The sequence below is a fragment of the Vulpes vulpes genome, chromosome 4 (genome assembly GCF_048418805.1).
Source record: "Vulpes vulpes isolate BD-2025 chromosome 4, VulVul3, whole genome shotgun sequence".
Taxonomy (NCBI): domain Eukaryota; kingdom Metazoa; phylum Chordata; class Mammalia; order Carnivora; family Canidae; genus Vulpes; species Vulpes vulpes.
This window is the reverse complement of record NC_132783.1, coordinates 109017819-109024364: the sequence shown is the minus strand read 5'-3', so window position 1 is coordinate 109024364 and position 6546 is coordinate 109017819. Positions and strand designations below refer to the sequence as shown.

The following is a 6546-nucleotide window of genomic DNA, read 5'->3' as shown; positions in this document are numbered from 1 at the left end:
AGAAATTGGCAAGACAAAGCAAATTTAACTTTGGGAGCTGTGATCAGAGTTTGGGCTAGGGTAGTAAATTAGTGAGAGGTAACAGGGTTGCTCATAACAGCCTTCTGAGCTCTAAATCTCCTATCTCTGGTGATAAGCTTGTCTCTCTACCTCCTGGTACAGAGAGGGTGACTTTCACGTGGGAGATTTATTTCCTGCTTTCAGGGGGACAGAGGAGTGTCTGGGTGCCCTTCTTACACAGGCTGTCTCTTCAGTAACTTGCATTTAAAATCACCAATGTACCAAAGTAGCACGTTTTGGGGGAGCCTGCCCTTAGCCCCTACGCTGGACCCAAATGACTTCACATTTCATCTGAAGATCATCACTGACTGACATTAGGCAGCTTTTAACTTTTTATAAAAGTTTCACAAGTAGATCATCAACTCCTTAGTTCTATGTAGGGTCTGTTAAGAGTACTCTTAACTCTTCTGATGGCCTTATCCTTCCTTCCTCCCATCCACCCAGTGCTTCAGCAAATGCTGAATAGTACCTGAAGGTCAGCCCCAGAGCCTGGCCCACACCCCTAAGAAGCTGCCTTTCCCACGAGATAGAGTCTCACATCAGCCCGCAGTCTTGATGTTGAACCTCTTGAGAGGCAGTGTGATGTGAGTGATGGTAGTCAGCGATTGGAGGAGGGGAAGCCTTGGTTCAGGCCCTGGCTCTGCTAACTTTTAGCTATGTGACCTGGTGCAAGTCCTTAAATCTCTCTGAGCCTCAGTTTCCTCTTTTGTAATCAGGGTATAATAACAGTATCCACTTTTTGGGGTCGTGGGGAGGATTGAGTGAGAACCTGTATGTATGTAATGTATAATTTGTGGCATATAGTAAGTGTTCAATATTTGCTTTTAAAAAATTATCTATAATAGAAGTTCAAAAACAAAAACAAAAACAAAAACAAAAAAATGAAAAAACATTTGGGAGCCCAGCAAGGGGAGCAGTGAACACCTTCTGGGGAGGTCAGGGATATGACTAACTCTATTGGAAGCAAAAACCTTTGAACTGGCTCTCTTCTGTCCATGAATAAGTTTCCAGCATTGGGATGTCCTACTAATCTTTGGGAACACTACTTTGCAGTTGCATATTCCAAGACTGTTCCAGTTTGGAGAAAGGAGCAGCCAAGGACACCCATGGAAGCAGTTACTAATTGCATGATCTTGGACAAATCACTGTAACCTCATCACAGACACGATTCCCTCACCAGTGATATGGGGCTCAAACTACTGGCCATCTGACATGCTTGCTATGGGATCAGGAAAGATCATGCGTGTGAAATGTTTAGCAGCGTCCTTGGTGCACAGTAAGTGCCCAATACAAATGAGCTATTACTGTTAATCCTGAGTGGAGTGAGACACAAGACTGCTTTGTCCACATTTTGGAGAAGAGAATTGTGAGTAAAATTTCTGGGTCTCCTGCCTCGGCAAGTCATTGTTCACTTCAAGCAGCCAGTTTACACTTGAAAGCATCTGTGTGTTTAAGTGGTGAGCAAATCCAGGCCTTACATAGCCACAGCAAGAAAAAAAACTTTCTCCCTGGTCCTTATTCTTTCTGATTCTTTTTTTCTTTTTTCTTTTCTTGACTCTTTCTTTTTTTAAAATAAATGCCTGCACACATGTTATTTATTTATTTTTGGTTAACGTTAAATTGAGGTTTTGACCGAAACTCAGCCTGCACATACTTGAAAAGCCATCAGGCTTGTTGGGCCGCGGATAAAGGTCTTGGGATTTCCCCACAGGGCTGCGGAGAGTACAGACAGGAAGCCCGGGACCCAGCGCCTGACCAGAACTTCCTCGGGGGAGGCTGGAGCAGAGCACGGCATCCTGCTCAGAACTCTCCAGAGTGCACAGGCCAGAGCACTGGTCTGCTCCCAGGGGCACGTTGGAAAAGGGACCCCAGTCCTGACCTGTGGGTCCAGACCCAGGCGACAGTAGGAGGGAGGCTGAAGCCTCCCCCAAGGGAGAAACCAACACTGTCAGGCTGGAACCTTCCATTCCGGCCCAACCTCTCCCCGCCCCTCTCTGTCTGAGGAGGGAATTGAGAAGGGACTTTCCAGAGAGCGTTTGCGTGCAGGGTGTGGAAATGGAATAAAAGCATATGCAAATAGGCCTTTGCGTGCCTTCCTCTACTCCAGTGAGCAAGAGCCTTTCTCCAGAAAGATGCTCTTGCTCCAAGACACTTGACAACTCTCTTCCTTCCCTGGATGGTGGTGGCAGGGCCGCGACGAGTGGTAAAACCTGGGTAGGAAGCCATGCCAAAGGGGAGGGCTGGATGGACAGGCGGAAGTAGCAAAATGAGGAGGGGGAGAATCGGCCGCTGAATTGGAAAAGATAAAATAAAATGAAATTTTAGGAGCACTCTGTGAGTATGAGCTGGGAAAAATAATCATTGCAAGCTGATTTATTATGTACTTATCTTCTGTCTGAGAGGCAGCAGGCTTTGTACAGTGGATTATTGCAGAGTAAATGGCACATTAAAGATATAATCAAGATGTTTAAGGCATATTGAATGACATTAGAGTTAAAATAGGTGAGACTCTTCTTGTCATGGTCTATAAATATAAAAATGTCAGTGGTTTGGAGATATTTCCAGTGCTTTAGTTAAGATGTAGCACCATTTCCAAAATGAAAATATTTTTAACCTTTTGTTATTTTCAGGGTGGGGTATGGTGGAGTTGGGAAGTGGCATAGAACCTATATGGATCATAAAATAATATGCTTTAAACCCTGGACTTGTAGACTGTGGCCTCTGTTTAGCAAGTAATAAACTTTCTTGCAGTGACAATAGCATGTAAATAATTCATGGTACATGTGATGTAATTTGGGGGCTTAGGCAGTGGGGGATTATGGCTGCTATATTTTGTTTGCTGTTTCCTATTCTTGATCTCATTCAGTTTTTGGATATAAGAGTTTTTAAATCTTTTCTTTTACATTACTGAACTTGACTGTATATTAATTGGGACTTTTGTAGCTTTTCTTTCTTGAAAGCTTAGTTATTATATTATTGTATTTTCTTGTCATTTGGGACCTTCACATTCAGTGCCCATTATTTCATTTGCCTGCTTGGGTTTACACTTGGTTTTGCCCCAGACCCTTCTGATGGCAGCGCTGTGCTGACATTTGCCCCCAAGATGTTGACTGGGTTTTTGAACAGAACAAAGTTCTCTTCATTTGTTTGTTTTTAATACAAACCACCTTGCTTGTCCTTATGCATTGTACTCCCCGAACAGATAAGCAGTAGTACAAGAAACTCTTTGTGGTTGGAACTCACAGAGGGAGAGGTAGGTAGAAACCTTGACTTTGGGGTTTGCTCAGATTGTTTGGAATTGCTTGGATTGTTGATGTGTGGGGTAGGTGGCCTTGGGGTCTTCTCTTCAGATTCCAACAGGCCCAGGTATGGGATGGGGTGTGGTCATGGCTGGAAGGCCAGTAGAGCTTATTGGTCATCCTGTCTCTAAATTCCTATCACTCCACTTTTTCTAAGGGACCTTCGGGAAATCAGTGTAATATCATCATCTCAGGGTAGGCCTTTGGGTTGAATCTGTAGCAAATATTTGTTTTCTCTGGCTGTCAGCAATTTATAATCTTGTGTGTGGTCCTAAAAGCCCGCTTTTGGGTACTTTTTGGATTCAAATGGTGATTCCTCCTACTAGTTGTTCTATAATCTGGCAAAAATTCCTTATTTCGGTTTTGGCCTCAATCTTAATAATAATGTTAAAAAAATTTTTTTGCAATAACTAATGAAGTATTTTTACGATTTATAGTTTGTAAAGCATTTTCACAGGTCATGTAATTCTACTGTAAAATTCATAAGGTTAGTAGAGACAAGTAGAATTGGCATATAATGGGAGCTTATTAAATATTTGTTGAATGAGTGAATTATACCCATTTTACTGCTAAGGAAATTGAGACTCAAAGAGGTCAAGTGACCTACTCAAGGCCCCACTGCCCAAGAGGGGCTCAAACTCATTTTCTGACTTTTTTTCCATTCCAGACCATCTCTGATAATGGTGCTTTACATGCTATTTGTCATCCTTTCTCCAGGAAAATATCTTTGATTCTTTAAAAAAAAAAAAGATTCTGGGAAAATGCAAATAGATGGTTATACCATCAAAGGGGTTACAGAGAGCCTTGTTTGTGCTTCTGTGTAGATTTTTCTTTATCTTCTTTTATTTATTTATTCATGAGACACATACACACACACACACAGAGGCAGAGACACAGGCAGAGGGAGAAGCAGGCTCCATGCAGGGAGCCTGATGTGGGACCCGATCCCCGGTCCCCAGGATCACACCCTGGGCTGAAGGTGGTGCTAAACCGCTAAGCCACTGGGGCTGCCCTGTTTAGATTTTTCTTAGGTTCCCTTCTCTGCCAGAAATGTATATCCTTAATGACATGACTATTTGGACATATTCCTTATTGGGAGATAAAAACACAAGATCATGATGAAAAAATGACTATATTTACCAGAGTTTTACTATTTCTTGGACATTGAGGCATTACACTGTGGAGATGTCAAGGGAAGCTAATACCAGAGTTTTGGGTGTGGAGCTGGACAATTTTCTCTAGCTTTGTGTCTTGCGGTACTGGGGAGAGTCATGCAGTGCCATCATTTTGGCGGGGGTAGGGGACTGGTGTTCAGGGATCAGCAGTTGTCTGGCCTAAAGTAGTTGCTACTGGCTGCTCCCACTGCTGGAAGAAATGTCACTCAGATCAGCTCAGACATTAAAATAATAAGAAAAGAGCCCCTTGTTCTACCAAAGCCAAGACTTAGGCTGTGGGGTTGTGCCCCATGCACCAGGAAGATACTGTCTGCTTGCCAGGGACTTCCTTCAACCTCATGATACCAGGAGCAGAAAGAAGGAAGAATTTCCCTCCTAAATCCAAAGCTAATTAGAGAGGAATGCCAGTGGGTTTACGCCTAAGGGCCTTTTTCCTTTGACTTTTGTAACTGGAGATTCAAAGGGTTGGCTATGAAATTTCTCCCAGAGGAGGCCTGCAAAAACCATTTTGATCACTTCTTTACCTTCCTTCTTCAACATGCGTTTGCATCACCACCTACGTGGTCTCAAACTTGCCAGTCTGTTTCTTAATGGTTTCTGTGCCTTGTTTAGGAAAGCCCTTCTCAGGTGACGGTTATAAGGATTTATTCTTACATTTACTTATGGAACTTTTTAGTCTTAGTTGTTATTGCATTGTTTATTTGCAGTTAGCTCTTTTATCCATTTGAAGTATATTTTTTTCCTAAAGATTTTATTTATTTATTTGAGAGAGAGAGAGAGAGAGAAGAGAGCGTACCAGCTGGGTGAGGGGCAGAGGGAGAAGCAGGCTCCCTGCTGAGGAGGGAGCCCAATGATACAGGGCTTGATCCCAGGACCCCAGGATCATGACCTGAGCCAAAAGCACACACTTAGCTTAACCGACCGAGCTACCCAGGTACCCCTGAAGTGTATTTTTGATATATTATGAAATAGGTCTGATGTTAATTTTTTCCTTTATGGATGTCAGTTCTTCCCGTCTTCTGTTTTTTTTTAAATAACTTTTTAACTTTGGGATAGTTTAAGAATTGTAGAGAAGTTGCATAGATAGTACAGAGAATTTTTTTTTCTATATATCCCTCTCAGCTGCTTTTTGATTTGAAAGGATATTTTTTGCCTGTCCCACATATACACAGATGTCTTTCTGGAATCTCACTTTTATTCTATTGATGTGCTTGCTATTTCTGTCCCAATATCACATGCTTAATTAATATTGTTTCTAGAGAATTCATAGCTTTTGGTAGGGAACCTGAGAGCTCACAAGGCTTTTAAGAGGTCACATTCAGACTTCAGGCAAGGAAAGCATTAGTAACCCTCTTTATGGCCAGGGAGGAGCATGTGCATCTTGCTAGTACGTAGGGAAAGAGGTCATCATTAGTGACCTGCTCCTTATATAGAATGCCCTGTTCTTTGAGCACAAGCCTTGGACACAATGGCAAGGATGAGGCTCTGGAGTAGGTTTTCTCCTGAGTACTCTTGACATTTTGGGACCATTAATTCTTAGCCGTAGGGACCATCTTGTGCATTATAGGATGTTTAGCAGCATCCCTGGCCTGTACCCACTGGATAAGATGCCACTGGAACCCTTGAAGACTCAAGATAATAAAAATTTTCTGCAGACATTGCAAGTAAACACCCCTCCCCAGCAATTGAGAGCACCTGAGGGGTACTGCCTGAGGGTTAACCCCGGCCCTCCTTAGTAGCCGTGTGCCTCCATTTCCTCCCATGTAAACTGCAAATGCAAATCATAATCCTGCCTGTCTCCTAGGATGGTCCTGAGGACCAAAGGAACAAATACACGTGAAGCACTTAGAACAGACTCTGGTAGGCCAGCCCCTAGCTCAGTGTTAGTTATTGCTGTTATTGCTTTATATTTGATCTCACTCCTATTACCACACAGATTTCCCATTTTTCTACTACCTCCATATCTTCCCCACCATGGAGCAACTGTGTTGAAATCAACGATATTTGCCAAA

At 42.8% G+C, this 6546-nt stretch overlaps 1 long non-coding RNA gene across 2 annotated transcripts in view; it reads left to right on the top strand.

The window, feature by feature from the left end:
* Positions 1-2173: 2173 nt before the first annotated feature.
* Positions 2174-6546, top strand: part of LOC140598658 (uncharacterized) — a 65301-nt gene continuing 60928 nt past the window's right edge. For both annotated transcript variants that reach the window (XR_012001197.1, XR_012001196.1), the window contains exon 1: positions 2174-2274. This is a non-coding gene — a long non-coding RNA (uncharacterized lncRNA). The remainder of the gene's footprint in view (positions 2275-6546) is intronic.